Raw genomic sequence first — 16,585 nt, 5'->3', positions numbered from 1 at the left:
GCCCATTGTATTTTCCAAAGTAACTGACCTATGAAAGTGAATCGCTCATGACCGCGCACAACAAGCAATTGATGTTTTACAGGGAGAGCTCCATGCCCAGGAGACATCCCTTGGACTGCCTTTCTTAGCTACCCAAATAGCAGTGCTCCTCTCCCATCACTTGACCTGCAGCCTGTCTCAGTCTCCCCTTCTGGAAAGCCAAGACTTGTTATTCTTCTGCAGAGCAGGGGCAGATGTCACTGGCTTCCCATTAGCACTCCATCCCCACCAGCAAGTGGGCCACTGGGCCTGAGCTCACAAGCACCGGCAACTATGGTGGGATCACCCCTATACTTCATATGGGCACCATCAAAAGGGACCAGCAGTCCTGTTCCTTGTCCTGGGCTTGATTTGAACCCATCAAGTTACACTAAAACTACAGCCCAGGAGGAATTTGAAACATTCACAGTACATTTCTAAGCACACTGTTTCTGAACGTGTAAAAAAAATCCCATTACTTTACCTCTCCAGAAAAAATCCAGTGTTGCCTTTGGCATCTGTCTCCACACTTCTTCCACACTTTTCTCTGGGCTTGTGGTGGTGGTGGTATTTGCTGCCGTTACTGAGATGCACGAGATTATGCAACTGTCTAGCATTTTGATTTAATCAGCTAGGGGAAAAAAAACTGTTCCAAATTCTATTAATAACTGGCACCCAGCTCCCTCCTTCCCTCCCTCCCCAAATTCCCACAGAAGGAGGATCACAGACAGATCCCTCCAAGCACAAACTAGCAGCCTGACTGGATCAATAACATCCATGGAGCCAGAGATTTGCAATGAATTCTGGGTAATTAATCTGCCAGGGAAAGGCAATCTTAATTAAGAAAAGCCAAGCTGTTCTTTTCCCAAAGCTTTTGATTAATAAAGCCACAGTATTGGTTTGGCTGAGGATTTTGGTCTAAATTTTAATAGGTTTTGTGTTGCTACCAAATGTTTTGAAAGCACCCATGCAAGCAGTAGTAGAGTTTTCAAGCAGTAGTCAGAGATGTAAACTCTTTACTTTGCCTTCTTGACACCACATTAAAGGTGAATGATCTCATTATTTAGGATGGCCTCAGTGCTGGGGAGAAGCACTGGCTTCACAGCTTGGATGGACAGTGCCATGGAGAGGTTGCCCCCATCCTTATGTAAAGGGACTACAGTTGAGATAAGACTAGGACCCTCCCTCCCCTTCTTCTCAGGAAGAGCATCCAGGACAAAGGGTATCCTCAGAAGGCCAAAGCTCCTGCTTTCAAGTCCCATTCAGGCAATCCTGGAAATATCATTTGGAAGCAAAGGCAGCTTGCCAGCACCTAATGCCAGCATTAAGTTGCAAGCAGCCATTTGGATATGAACAGCTGTACAGGTCACTCCAAAGTTCCTGAAGCAGCTGTTGTCATGAGGCAGTCATAAGTCCTCCCAGGCACTACATCAAGATTTAGGAGGAGTATTGGATATATTTCAGAGACGTGGGATTTCAGTTCTTTGTTCTTTTGCTTCTGGTTCTACTTCAAACTCCTCATTTCATGCATGATAAGTATCTATGGCAACACCTATCCTAGTATGCTCAATGTGCTCAGGACCTTTCTCTGGTGCTGATACCAATTGGTACAGGCTCACCGAAGTCCAAACTCTTATTCCTCAGTGCAAAAAAGGCCAAAGGGTGGCCACATCAAAACTGTCTATTGCTTCTCACCTGTGTTAACTCCTGAACCATGCTGGGTACTCTCATGGAGACAGTGTGGGCCAAAAGCATGTCAAAAGCTATGCTAACAATTTACCAAGACAATTCCAGTGTCTGGGAGTGTCTCCTGGGCATCCATTCACAATGCGGGACATGTCTCAAACCACTTTGGTAGGGCACATTCAGAAAGACCCAAGAAACTCCCCCCAAAGTGGCACTATTCCTCAGCAAGGACTTGGTCAGCTGCAAGCAAAACCCTCCTGCAGCAATTTGCATATCCAGTTTTGAGGGCCTAAGAAGGTGTGTTCTTTTTATTTCCCCAAGGTAAGAAGGATGTTCTGGTCTGTGAAAAATGTGACAGTTGATCACATTTCTGTCTTAACACGGAGTGAAGAGCCAGGAGACCAGACAGTTCAGGACAGGATGTTTCTGGAGGCACTGGGTGAGTTGCAAAGAAATTCCAGAGACTTTCAAAGGGAACTTTAATCTCACCAGCCCCACTCATCTCTGCAGGTCAAACTCTACTCACCTGTCTGAAGCCAAGTAGGGCCTACTTATTTATTGGCAAAAATTAGCATTTTCCCTAATGGTATCCTGGATACAGGGTAATTATGGTAAAGACTGATGAAAATCATTTAACTCCTGCTATGGGGACAGCATGATGGCAGCTAGATTAAAGATGTCCTTCATAAACCATCACAGAGCAAGGGAACATGATAATGAATGAGTTAATTACACCAGCATTTGAGGCTGATACTACCCATCTGCCGCTTTGATTAATTAAAACTCTGACGGACGACAATGAGGCCCTTCTCAGGTCTGAAAGCAATTAATTGCCGAAGTCCTCAATAAATCTAACAGCATGACTGACTGAACAGGCAGAAGAGGCCACTTCGAACAGCCCCAGAACAGAGGCAGCAAAGCAGATTATGGAGTTTGAAGCATCCCCAACATGATGCATTAATCTTTTGATGTAACACTGGGAGCTGAGACCTAGTAATTTTAACTTCTTGTTTAATCCCCTTCTCATTCTCCTTTCTTCTTTCCCTCTCAAGATCAGAGGAATGGAGAGTCTCAGTAAAGGACATGAACTGCTGAGGGGATTGTTAAGGAGACATTGGCCCTTTTTGTCCTTTGTCCAGACTTTCCAAGCTGTAACGAATGGGTTAAATTTTGGCTCTTGAATGCCTGTTCTCCTCAGACCAGTTGTAACCAGTGCTGACAAAGTGGGATTTTGGAAACGCAATGGGAAGCTGAACTCTTCTAATGCTTTCCCTGTTCATCATTTAAAGAATGACAAAAAGCAACAGCACTTGCCCAGAAAGTGGTGGCAAATCAAATCCCCCTATGGACAGGTCAGGGGAAGACTCTGAGAAACCAGACACGGACCGTGGGGGTCAGGAGCAAAGGCAGGGCATGAGGAACAGAAGATGAAGTTGACCAAAGGACTTCCTGCTGTAAGAAATCCTAGACTCCCGAACTACTTTCCAAGGTAGGCAGAAGAGAAAAGCCCTAGTGCACAGCCATTTAAGAGAAAAAAATGTTGTCAATGTACTGCAGGGAAAACTGGCCACAGCCAGCAGAGACGGGAGGAATTAGTGCTTTTCACTTTTTGCACTCTGTCGACACTGAGCATCAGTCTTGCAAACTAAGCCCAGCTGGGACATGATGGGATTTTGAGGGAACACCATGGAAGACCACTTTCTTTTGCAGCAAACAGGGCTAGAGGACAGCAGACCACCTTCAGGGCCAGTGCAGCTCAAACATGTAGTTTGGAGGCCTTGCACTACAAGGTGCTGCTCTGTTAGAGAGATGGGGAAAAAAAGCCTTTCCTTCCATTTTTATCCTACTTATGCATTGTTAAGGAGCTCTTGCATTTCACCTCGAACAGTTACAATTGAGGAACTAAAGCTTCTTCATACCACAGATCCAAGACAATGATTAATAACAATTATCAGCAGTGATTAGCTAATACGACCATAATACAACAATCCCACTGCCTGCCAGTCAATTGCAGGCATCAGCGCATTGAAGCATGACAGCCGTTCTGATTAAACGCTGCCTCGCTCCTGAGGACCAGAGGAGAATCCTCCTTGCAGCAGCAGCCTCAGCTGAGCATGGTGCAGGCTGCAACTTCCCATGCTGGAATCGGCCGGGAAATAGTGAGTTTAGCCACGTTGAACTCAAAAGATCATTGCTCTATAATCACATTAGAGAGAGGGTAAGTATATCCTGGGTGCATGGCTCTTGTTTTAGTTCAGTAATTGAAAAAGAACCATGTATAAAAGGGTAAAACAGGGGTAAGTAAGCAGAGGGCAACAAAAAGGGTTTACTTACAGGGGTCTTGTTTTAAATTACAGAAGCTGTTTGTCCAAGTGTTGCGAAAGGGTTCACTATGGAAAGGAACTTTTAACATGCAAGTACAGTAAACAACAGACCCCTTTTCCAGTTACAGAAGAAGAGGAAACTAGTCAAGGAAAGAAATGGACCTGAAAGGGGGATGGTAGGAAGGCACTTTCCAACAGATGAAGTGGCCATTTGCAAATACTAATAACTCTTTGTCTCCGTCTAAACAAAGGAGGGTGAGAGACAGATGCCACATACATACCTAGATTTCCCAGGAGAAGAATGGAAGAGAAATTAGGACAGACCAGATGTTCAAGAATTAAATTTTTTGAAGAGTAACTGAAACACACAAGGAGCTGTTATTGCTCAGGTGAGCTCCAGCTGCCTCAAGGTACGCCTATATCATGCAGTACAGAAGCATACTGATGTGCCCTAGGCATCTCAAAAAAGCCAGCTAGGTCAGAGTCATGCAAGTATCTCTTCAGAGCACCGCGCTCCCCTGAGCCCAAAGGGCGAGAGGAGGCTAATGTTCTGCCAGTGCATTTTAAGCCATCTTCAGGAAGCAGATAAGGCGGCGCGTCTCTGCAGATCAGTTGACATGACAAATATGTACAGACATGTGCATCCACTGTGGAGTGAATTCGGCCTAAGATTTGGGTCAGATTTTCTGACTCCACCTGCAACTCAACTAAAGACCACTCAAAAAAACAGAGGGACAAGGATGGGGTGGGGGGTTGGTTTTTTTCACGTTTTTGCTTTCTGTCCCTTCCAAGTATCACACATTCAACTCATGTTACTCTCCAAAAGTCCTTTCCCTGTTGCCCAGCCCGAAAAGACTGCACATTCAGGAAGGGAACTGAGAAACTACTCTCCAAGGGCAGGGATTTTTTTGTCCCAGTTTCAGGTTGAAACCCGTTTTAATGTTTTAACTTTTAATGTTAAAGCCATAGCTCCTTCCAAAAAATCAGGTTAGAAAAAACAACTATTTTTAAACAACATTAAAACCTTAGAGCTTACTGCAAGAAGAACCATCGTTCCAAGCTCCCTCCAGTATTTGCCATTGCAAGGTAAGACGGGGATGTGGGTATAACTTTAGCTGTGAATTTCTTTCTTACCACTAACAGTTCAAGGTAAGCCCCAATGTTATTTTTATCCACTGTATAGACTAAGTGCTACAGAAGTACTTGGTGTAACCTGCCACACTGCAAAACAAGTGTCATACTGAATTAGCGATTCTCTACTACACTTCTGTACTGTTCCTCCACAAACAGGCATGTAGTAGAAGTGTAATCCAAAAAAACGTATCACTTTCTAACTCCTATTTTATAAGCCAACTAATACCTCCACTTACATAGCATTATTGTCATGGACAGTCAAGAGAAGCACTAATTAGACTGGCACATTAGACACTTGTTAATTACATTCTCAGTTCTCAATGTCAGGAGAGTCTCTCGTTTGTACCTTTAGAAGCTGCGAAAGGAGGAAGGCTCTGCCTTTGGAAGGAAAACAAAAACAACTCTTCTCTAATGCTGTGTAGTTCTCGAGTTGGCTAACCAGCTACTGCAGTGTAGCTGCCTTATTTTTGTCACAGACTAATGTATGCATCTGGATATGCAGATGGACTGATTTTATCCACAGGCATATACAAAATAAGCATCTCTCTGCTGAAGTCAATGAAACTGTATTGGTATGTAAACCAGCAAAAATAAAATCAAAATACAACACATTACTCCTAGCATTTTGATTTTGGTCTGAGATCTGAATTCACAGATGACAATTCAAAGTATCCATACATGTCTGGAGTTGAGCATTCAGTTTGGTCCAGTTCAGCTGATAAGAACTCAGTTCAAGAGACAAAACCACCATCTAGGTTTGAGGGAATTAGAGCTAATATTTTTGATTCAGGCTCAACTCTGACTTGAACTGATTTTTCCCTTACCCATGTATATGGTACATCTTTTAATACCTTCCTCTCCAACAAAGTTATTACACTTTTCTCATGCCTCTCCATCTCATATGCTTAACACTGCATTTTGACAGCTCTTTCACAGGTGGCCTCTGAGCCAAATATCCCTTCTGAAGCACAGAATGGGGAAGGATGGCTGCCCAGCAAAGTGTAAAAGATGTGTTGGATGTACCGAAGGACTCAAGAACTGACCAGTAAGTTGCTCTCAAACAAGGGAGCACTGAAAGGAGGAAAAATCTAGGAGTAGAGTCAACATCCCTCTTGCACAAAACTGAACAAGGCGAAGGGTGTATCAGCAAAGGCAGACAAGCTGATGTGCTGAGCAGCACTGAAAACCACAGTTAAAGTCCTGCTCAAAGCTCTGCTTACACAATTGACCTGAACCACTTGCTCCTGGGGGTAGAGGGAAACTCACAGGAAAACTGAAAGTAGAACTCAGAAGTCCTAATCACAAATATCACCAATTAACTACCAGCACATAAAATCTAGCAGTTGGCACATAATATCTTCGATCTGCTTTCACATGCTTTGGTTTGCCAGGCAGAGAGCAACACCAACTCCAATGACATACTCCCGCACTGCCTTCTCTGTCGGCCAAGCTCCGGCAGACAGCAAAGAGCACACGAACAACCTCTTGCACTGAAGTACTTGTGTCTGGAGCCCTCTTGCAAGCTCCCACAGAATTAAGCGTAAATAGATTATTAGATTCCTTTGATAGTTTTGGAAATGTTCTTTTAGACATTTAAAAAAGCAATCAAGGGAGTGCAGGCCTAGTTGAAAGGGAGTACGTTTGTTCCCTTTGGAGGGAGGATCACAGGCAGCTGCATGAGACAGCAAACCCCTATGCACTGGGCTACAGCAGTCACCAGGGAGCAGCCACATAGTGAAATGTCGTGGGCAGAAAGCAATATGGGCTTTCTGTACCTCTTTTAACTGCTGCATCTTTTCTGAGAGAAAAGGACCACACACATGCTGGCTTCTGCTAACACGCTTAAGATGCTTTACAAAGGATCAGTGAACCTATCTTGAACAAGTGAGACGCTTTTTCTTTCTCCATTGATAGCATGGGGGAAAAGTTGCCCTTTCCCCAAGTTCAAGAGCTTGCATTAGCCTCAGCCAATCCATGCCAGTGAAGGGGGACAAAATTATTGCTCTATCTTACAGAAGAGATCTGAGGCAAAAGAAACCGCTTAACACCTCCCATTCTTCTTCCATGCTCTAGCATGCAAGCAAAAGTTTGTGCAGAGTCATGAACTTCTAACCTCAGAAGCGACAATTGGATCATTTGTTCTGACTTCTCCCATACCCCTTAGCTCCTTTGGCTAATCAAGAATTTCCCAGAAAGCTATCCATAGCACTGATTTGAAGGCTTCAGGACATGGGAAAATCCATCCATTTCCTCAGTATTTTGATCTAAACTGTCAGAGCAGGGAATTGGGTCTCTCCAGGTCTGCTGCCATTGCTGCTTTTAACTGTGGGACCTGGAGAACATCACTTAACTGCAAATTACAAACATCAAAACTAGGGCAAAAAGGTTACTACCAGTCCACTAAAGTGCAGTGAGATCATCAGAAGACACACGGTGCCAATTAAAAGCAGATTGTCTAGAGTTCAAGCACTCTCTGCAAAGTGAATCAAAACTTAAAGGTGTTACTACAGACAAATGCATGTGCTTAAAATCAAAATTTCTCTGTCTGTGTCAACTTTCACAGTTATAGCCTATATTTAATAAGGGAGGTAGCAAGACATGCTTACTTTCAAAGTGCATTTCATGAGAATTTACTATGCCATCCCCACTATAGATGCTCAGACAGCAGCAAGATGAGTTGGTAGAAAAGTTTGGCTTATATTAGGCTCAGTAAGATTAGATTGGAGAGTTATCGAAGGCTGGATTTTGACAGGAGATGACAGGACAATGCTAGTCTCAATGCAGGCACATTTTGAACCCACAAAGACACATTCTGCTACCAGGAACAGCAGGGATATTTTTGGAGACATTTGGAATCTGCCTTGTAGCATGCCTTGTCATGCTCATCTTCAGCCTCCCACACTTTCTCCACCTTTTCTCCAACCCTGCAGTGCAGGGAAAGTTAGGATTTTTGCATCATTTGCACGCCTGAGGGCACAAGGCTTTCCACTGAGAAACCAGCACTGAAAAGCATTTGCTGGTAGAGCGAAGCCCACTGCTAAACACCATCACCCCAGAGAAAGGGTTCCAGAGATGGACCAGTTGCTTGTCTTTTACAATCCAAATGGACCTTAAAAAGCCCCTTGGGGCTTTTGTCGCCACATTTGATGTTGGGCCAGGTATGACTCTGCACCAATGGCACACAGGAAGACAGGTCACCAACGTCACTTCCCCACTGGCTTTGACTTGCCCAGCTCAGGTGCGCAGAGACAGTCCACAAAGGTCTGTGGCAGGGACATGACTTTTGTTTGCCAGCCTAGAGCCCTACCTGAAGGCTGCACCTTCCTTCCTCTAACAGGCACAGCTCAAGTAACAGTTGCACAGGATGACAGTGCTGAAGTTGTGTCTAGACCTGGATTTTACAGATCCCCAGTTGTTGCTTGAACCACTGAGTTGTGCTGACTTGATGCCGACAAATAAGGAGAGTCCTACATAAAGTTTTCTTAGACCAGGCCACCACCTTGCTCATTGCTTGATCAACCAAGTGCAGGTGCTCTCTTAGTTGCACTTCACAAATTCAGACGCAGCTCCTTCCAGGCAACACAGCGACCCCAAAAGCCCCAGTGGCATGGGCTCAGCTCAATGCCATCTCTTTCGCAGAGTAGGTGGAGCCAGCATCAGATGAGCTGGCGGGAGGTTTTGCTTTAGGATCAAGATCCTAAGTTGGCTTCTCTGCAGCCTGCACTAGCTTTTGGTCTCAAAAGCTTACATGGGTGATGCTCTTTCCTTCCTCCTGCTGATCTACAGATCAATATCAACCTCTTTATTCATCTAATTATAGCTGCAGGGGGCTCTTTGCAGCTCAAGTGCATTTGTCTCCCTGTGATGTTAATAATTAGGCACAAAGATCACTTCATTAAAAGATCATCTATGCTTGATCTTATTTGAGCTATAAAAATCACTCCTTTGTCATACAAACTGTATGGTGAAACGTGCAAAGCTGGATGACTCGCTTTAGCCCAGGGAGCAGAGTTCAGCTCCAAGGAGCAGCTGGAAGAGGAGCTGTCACCAAGCAAATGCAGCGCTTCCACCATGATTCAGACGGAGCTACGGGCACCACACTCCAAGCCCCAGTTAGCTTTCTACTTAAGGCCCCACCTCAGCCAGTGTCTTGGCACTATTTAAGCACTAGTTTAAGACACTGCTGCTTGCCTTATGCTTGAATTGGTGGGACAGGAATGTAAGTATCGCTCAAAGCCAGCCAGCTTGGTTCAAGTCACCAGCAGAGGTGACTGAACTAGCCTGGCTGGCTTTGCAAAGAAATGAGCTAGGTTGCACCTCCCATATCCTTTCTACCATAGAGCTGCTGGTGGGAAGGACAAACCTCCAGCAAAAAAGCAGTCCTGCAACAAAGCAGCAGCAGCAGCAGCAGTCTTCAGCTGCCTCAGCTGACTCCAGGAAGGACACCCATCTCTGCCCAACGGGACTCATCCACTGCACAGATAAATGGGCACTCTGCAATCAGGTATGGGGGTAAAATGAGGAGTACATTGAATGTAAAGTGCAGAGTATCTGTGGCAGAACCCAGAACAGAGTCTAGCTCTCCTGTACTGTAAAATGATGTCCTCTTTTTTTCAGTCCACCTCCTCCACCTTCCTACTACATATCCCTCCTGAAATGCAAAATGCAGTTTGTTTATTTATAGTGCGGTCAGAGTCCTCACTGTCCTCAGAGCAAAAGGGCTCTTTTCTACGTAGCTGGTGGCCTAAAGGGGATGTTATCTGCAAAGGAGGCTGAGAATGTCCCAGCAAATGGAGGTCTAGGTTGGTACTTAATAGTTGCCTGACAGATGTAGCTTCCAGCTGGTCACCCAGTGGATGTTACACTTACATAAAAGAGCACATCTTCAGCAGTGAAGACTAAGATTCAAGATTAACAACCAAGAGGAATCAGGTGGAGGAAGGATTTGAATTTGAGAGTCCAATATTGCTAAAAAATGCTTTAACCTCTTGACTAAGATGGACAATAAGGGGGTAAGGGAACAGCACAACCAGCCTGCCTCCACTAGATTTTTTTCAGATCCGACCTATTTTCACAGACACCATCTGAGGACACCTACCCTCAGGCCTGTGGGTGAACACTTTCTTTGTTAATTCTGCAAGGAAAGCAACGCGGCCTTGGGACTGGAGCATGCACACAGAATATGCAGGCAGAGCACAGCCTTTGCCACTGACTGTGTCCCAGTCCAAAAGGGACATCTTCAAAATCCTCCACAGAAATGATCTTGCCCTGCCAACATCTATATTTCTACCCATACTGACCCATCTGTGTGGATATTGCCTCTCTACATTATAAATCACTCAGCTGAAAAACAGGAGCGACACTTAATGTTCTCTTGAAAACCTCAGGATGAAAGTATGCTATTACAGCACTCTCAGTGCCACTAAGTTATTAATAAACACACAAAGTCCTGAAATCTTTTTCGCAGATTCTCACTGGAAAAAAAAAACAATGACCTGTACATGCTACAAATTCAGCAGCACAGGAAAACATTCAGGTTTTCCTTGGTTCATCATTCATAGAAATTTCTGGACATGAATTAAATACATATGCTTAACACCAGAAGTGCTCATATAGCAGCACCATAATGCAAGTTCTTCTCACTTTATCGGCCAGAGTGCCTTTCAGGAACTAGTGATCAGAAGAAAATTCAGGGAGAGATAATTATAGGTTATCAGGCTGACACTGGCCCCAGAAAGCAGAGATCAGTTGTACAGCAGGAACAAGATGAAAAACTATAATGGAGCATACTAGCACTAAAGAAGACAAATTGGCAAGAGGTCCACCATACAGCACTGGAGAAATAGGTATGTCCCCAAAGAATGGTGGTTTGAAGCCTCCTTGGTACCCTTCTGGAGAGGTGAATTTTGAAAAGCCGTTAAGTCAGAAGGGTTTGAGGGATCTTATTCTAGCCCCCAGGACTCAGAATCAGACGGCAATTTCCTGCAACCAGGGGTTTTGCCTCCCAAATCTGGAAGTGCAGCAGGTAGTGCCAATTTCAGCTGAAGGTAAGAGCTGAGAATGAAGCACAGCAGCAAAACAGGCTGGAGGGAGCAGTCATATGGCTGGAGCTGGAAACTGCCAAAATGGCAAAAGTAAGAGTAAGTTAGCAAAGCTGGATGGTCACCCAAAAACTTGTAGCCAAGTTCAGAAGTGCTTTGTATGCAGTGCACGTGGCACGTGAAGGAGGCAGGGGAACACACTGAGAAGGTGTAGTGCATGGAAAGAGATAGAAAAAGAAAAGTTACAGTACTTCCACGTGAGGCCACCTCCCCAGAAACCATCGTGTCTGCTTCCTGCTGACTAGCAAGGTGGTGGTGATTACAGCGTGAGTCTCCATGCACCCAGCCTATGGCAGTTCGTAAACCACTCATTGCTTCTTATCCCAAATTACAGTTAGTGGATGTCTGCATTCTCTAACACGTATGCAAAAGCAGTGCAACAACAGTTGTACAAGGGGCCTAATGTCCTGACCATAACAGATACGTGGCAGACCCATGGCAATGGTAAGGGAGGAAAGAGAAGACATTAGAGAATCAGCAGACAGAGCCAGGGCAGCTCACTCCCAACCACCTCTGCTAGTTTGGAGTGATGGCATTTCCCTGTCTCTTCACATTAAAGCATTAAAGTCTGGAGCTGTTCAAATACCAACTAGCAAAGCCACTGTCACTCAACACATTGCCTTTCCTTTAAAATCTCACAGAGAAGTATCACCCAGTTGAAGGGGTTGCTTTGTTTTCTGTTCTGTGCACAAGAGGCAAAGTACGCAAGCACATATTGTGCCCAGAGGCCTGCTGAGCTTGAGATAAGTGAGACTGTAACTCTGAGTTCTGTTAGCAAATATAAAATATGCATTTCCTCCCAGGGTGTTAACAGTCAGCTGGTCAGCAAATGAGCCTGTTAATGATGTCAGGGCACCAGTAAAAAAATAAAAATCATACACAGCCTATGGCACCTCATAAAACACTCATAGCTTCTTACCCCAAATTATAGCAGCATGCAAAGACAGGGGAAGGGTATAACCCATCTATTCCACATTTTAAAAATTAATTTTGGGGATTTCAGTGTTTCTGTTCTGTGCTGCTATGGAGCTGCGTGCTTGTACTGGAACATCTGTCATGTGTGCACGTGCATTCACATGTCCACAGACATCACCACCATAGAGGCAACCTTTCCCAAAGGAAATGAAGAAAAAACTGAGAACCTGACCCTGCGTCGCCAAAAAGTTCCCACCCTACTGAACTCAGAAAAAACAACTGCACAGGGGGTAAAGGCTGTTTACATCATCATTCTAATAAACCTTTTTCTATAGGTTAGTCTTGTTTTGCTGTAGGTGCAGCTTCCCAAGGATGCCTGCACAGACAGCCAGGAAGGACAACCACGCTAGTGGCAACAGGCCATCAGCACTGTGACACAAAGCTACAGAATTCTTCAGCTCCGATACCCCACCCTGGATCCCCATGCCTGCACCCTTGATACAGACAGGCCAGACACACCTTTTAAGGCTTCTACAGCAATGCTAGCAGAAGTGACAAACTTGCCTTGAATTAGCCAACTGAATAAATGCAAGAGAATGGAGCTGTCTGGTCCAGAAAGCACGACTACTTTTGAAAAGTCCAATGTATTAGAGAAATTGTGTACCTCTATGTTGTGACTTTTTTTTGCAAAATGCCCTAAGAAAGCAATGCAAGCCTGGGTAATCGTTGTTAAAAGCATCCCATTAAGGGACTGCAGCTCTAGGACACATGGGTGTTATCTACAAACAGCTAACATGCATTAATACAGACTGGTTTATACATTACAAATATTGACAAGCTCCATGCATAGCAGCTACCAGAACTCTATCACCAAGTAGCATTTTGAGCTGATGACACACAGCTAAATCCTGAAAGCCATGAAAAGTCCAAGAAAGAACGCTTTTTTTTTTCTGCTCTTGCTTAGGGCCTCTGTGCGTCCATTTAAATGAATCCTAAGGGAATGGGCTTCTTGATATGATTTGCCCACTTCTCATAGTAAATATTACGCCTTCATCTATTCAGTTTCCTCCCTCCTTGTCTTGAAGCACTATTTTTTCAGCTAATCTCTGATCCTGAACTGTGTATATGTGTTTTGAGTTACTTTTCCCTTCTCCTCCTCTCTCAGTTCCCTTGCTGCCTTTAATTCATGCAGGGAGCAATTTGTGCTCCAGACATGGCTGGCTTGTTGGGTACCCAACAAGTCCCCAGACGAGTGTAGAGGAACAGCATTCACAGCAGTCTCACAAGCTTCCCTGCACCCTGCTGCCAGAGCACTCTGAACCTGAGCAACTGGGCTGCCTACTGGCGATTTTGCCTTAGTATCCTCTGTGCAGACATTACCATCTGGAGGAAAACCGATGATGCCCAAGATAACTGTGGTGCAATGAAGTCATCAGCATCTGCTCCATCGGCTGGTTCAACGCCTGCTCTGAGGGCACACAGGAAATCTTCAGAGACTTCAGGAAATCTTTGTACAACAAAGGCTACAGACATAGGTAAATTATCTTCAGATGCATTTGCTCTTCTAGGATTTGGAAAGTGGGGTTGATTGCTCCAAAAGCCAAACAAAATACAGAATTGCACCCCAACAATTTTGGTCATGCTGCAGCTACTAAGAGAATCACAACAGCTTATTTTCTTCTGTTCCGCTCACCCTATGGTTTTTGTACCAGTCTCAAACCATTTGCTGTCTGGCCTACAGTCATTTTCAGGAACAGATACTGGCAACCTAAAGGCCAGATCCCATCACATGGAAATTCCTGCACGAAAACTTCAGCAGTTAAACTTAAGAGAAGGAAACAATTTGCTTTGCGTACCTAACATAGGCTTCTCCATGAAGCTGGGATCTGCCTTTCAGTTCTCTTTACCCCACAGTAAATCTCTGAAACTGCCCACAGCTCTTCCGTGAAGAATTAGATTCTGCAGGGTAATCTTCCCTTGAAGAATATACAGCTGTCCAGAAGGTGAAGCTGGTCCCGCCTTCCAGCACACACTCATTCTGTAACATATATGCAAAGATTTGGTTCCCTTCATTTCCAGTGGTCCCCTTAGGTATGTATCACTCTTGTGTTTCAAGTTACAGCGACCTGTTGTAGGAAAAGGTCATTCCTGCATGTTTTTCTCTCTTCATGTTTGTTCTTTTTCACATGTCCTGTCTCACTGCAGTTCTTATATCTGAGTCATCATCAGCTTCAGGTTAATGGGGATTATACACAATCTCATACGTAAACCTTGAGATGTGAGTCATTCAAATGCTAAAGCCTCTTGCTCCCATCTCCTGAGGACTGCAGAGAAATCTCTGCCGGACAAGCTACAGCTCAACTACATATTGTATTGCTGGACTAACCCTATTCCTTCTACGTTGATTTTGTCGCTGCTGCCTGAAGGGAAATTTGTGACCATTTGCATTTTTAAATAGGTCAGTGTGTGTGTGTCTGTGAGAACAGTAAGTAAATGTTCATTATGTAAAACGGCTCATTCTTTCTGATTGTGAGATATAGAAAGGCTGTTCTTTCCAATAATAAGCTTTGAAATCTCATCTGTTTCTTCTCCTTGCTTTTCAAAGTAATTAAGTGGAATAACTGATTGTCCATTTCTCCAGAATACCTCGGTCTTTGTCTGTTTAATGTCTGCCTCTCACATATTCCTGCTGCCTGTGAGACACTTAATGGAATTCCCACTGCTCCACTTCTCAAGACTAATGATCATGTTCTCCTCATGTCCCAGGGAGCATCACAGTAACTTGCTTTTTGTCTTCAGTTACTCCCCCCGCACCCTGATCTTTTGCTATAAAACTTTTGCACTTACATATGCTCTCTATATGAAGTCTCATCCAACCAAAGTCCCTCAAAAGTCTTTCAACTGCCTTCTCTGTGAGACACCGTGAGTAAACAACTTTCCCCAATGGCAAAGGGAGGATAATCAAGAGGCAGAGAGATTGAATAAGCAGCCCCAAATGAGTCTGCAGCAGAGCTAGGAATAAAACCCTACTGTTGCTATCCTCCACTAGCAAACCAGAAGATTAGCTCCCTTACTTTCTTATGAAATAAGACAATGAAAAATTTTTTAATGAAGCTACAGGGGACACAGACTGTTTCTCTGACTCTAACTTACATCTTGATTTAGTATTAGTACATCACCGAGAGATTCCACCTGTTATAGAACATACCTCATCTAGCGTACCTTCTTTATCTCCCAAGAAGCCTGACCATCAGATCTCACAAAGTTCTGATTCATCCCTTTTGATAGAGCCACAGACTCCTTACAAACAATGCGCAACAAACCAAACCAGCTCAGTGATACGTATGGTCCTTCTAAGTGCAGATCTCCTCAAGTTTTGCTTGTTTGCTAGCAAATACTAAAGGCTTAAGACAGAAACCTTCCTAGCTCCGTCCCTTCAAGACCTTTCTGCGGTAAGGGCATGCCTCTAAAGGTAATGTTACGGTCTGCAGAGCACAACCCATACCAGAGAAACAATGGCTTAATAAGCTACAGAACACACTGGTAAGTTCTGGTACTTCAAGTGGTAGAACATAAGCCAGAAGTAAGTTCATTAATCATATGCAGTTTCTATCACACCAAAAATGCTTTCCTCCCCAAAACCCTTTGTCTCCTTTACTCCTTTTCCTCAGGGAGAAGAATATCTGATAACATCAGCCAGAATACCTGCTGGCTGATGTTATCTTCGACAAATTCCCCCACAAGAAAATGAAGTGAATCAGCAAGTTTAGCTTCTTCTAGAAGACGATCAGAATGTTAGTTGAAGGTGGGATTCAGATGATACAGAAATTTGTACACTACCCAGCAGAGTTTTGTGAAAGGTGGATCAATATTCCTTATGCTAAGTTCTTCCTGGAGACCATACAGCCTTCTAAACCTTGGGGCCAAACTGAAACTGGAGATACTATGGGTGGTAACTGTTGAAAGTTCACAAGGAGTACTAGAAGACTCCAGGGTGAAAAACCTACATCCCAAGTCACTAAACAAAGGAGGTCATGTTATTTCTCATCTCACCTTTGCTGAGCCATTTGTTATCCTTTGTAGACAGACAAGTGACACTCCCTGAACATCCTGAGGGCTAGAAGATGAAATTCACACGGGATTCATGCACAGTGTTAAGGGACCACAGGGAAAAGCTGTTGACCGACTCTTACCCATCCAGATCAGGGCTTTCCATGCTAGCCTGCTTGGGACCAAATAAAAAAAGTCTTTCGCCCTCCCTCTTTTTTAGTAAGGAAAGAGTCCCTAAGCATTCTGATATAGCTGCTATAACTCTTGTCAAAAGCCAACATGGTGCAGGGGGCTATATACCATTTCTTCACATTGTGGATGTACCTCACTCCATGGGGAGAGAGTATTGGTCATTTG

Source organism: Ciconia boyciana, chromosome 10, assembly GCF_034638445.1.
Source record: "Ciconia boyciana chromosome 10, ASM3463844v1, whole genome shotgun sequence".
Taxonomy (NCBI): Eukaryota; Metazoa; Chordata; class Aves; order Ciconiiformes; family Ciconiidae; genus Ciconia; species Ciconia boyciana.
This window is presented reverse-complemented; position numbering follows the sequence as displayed.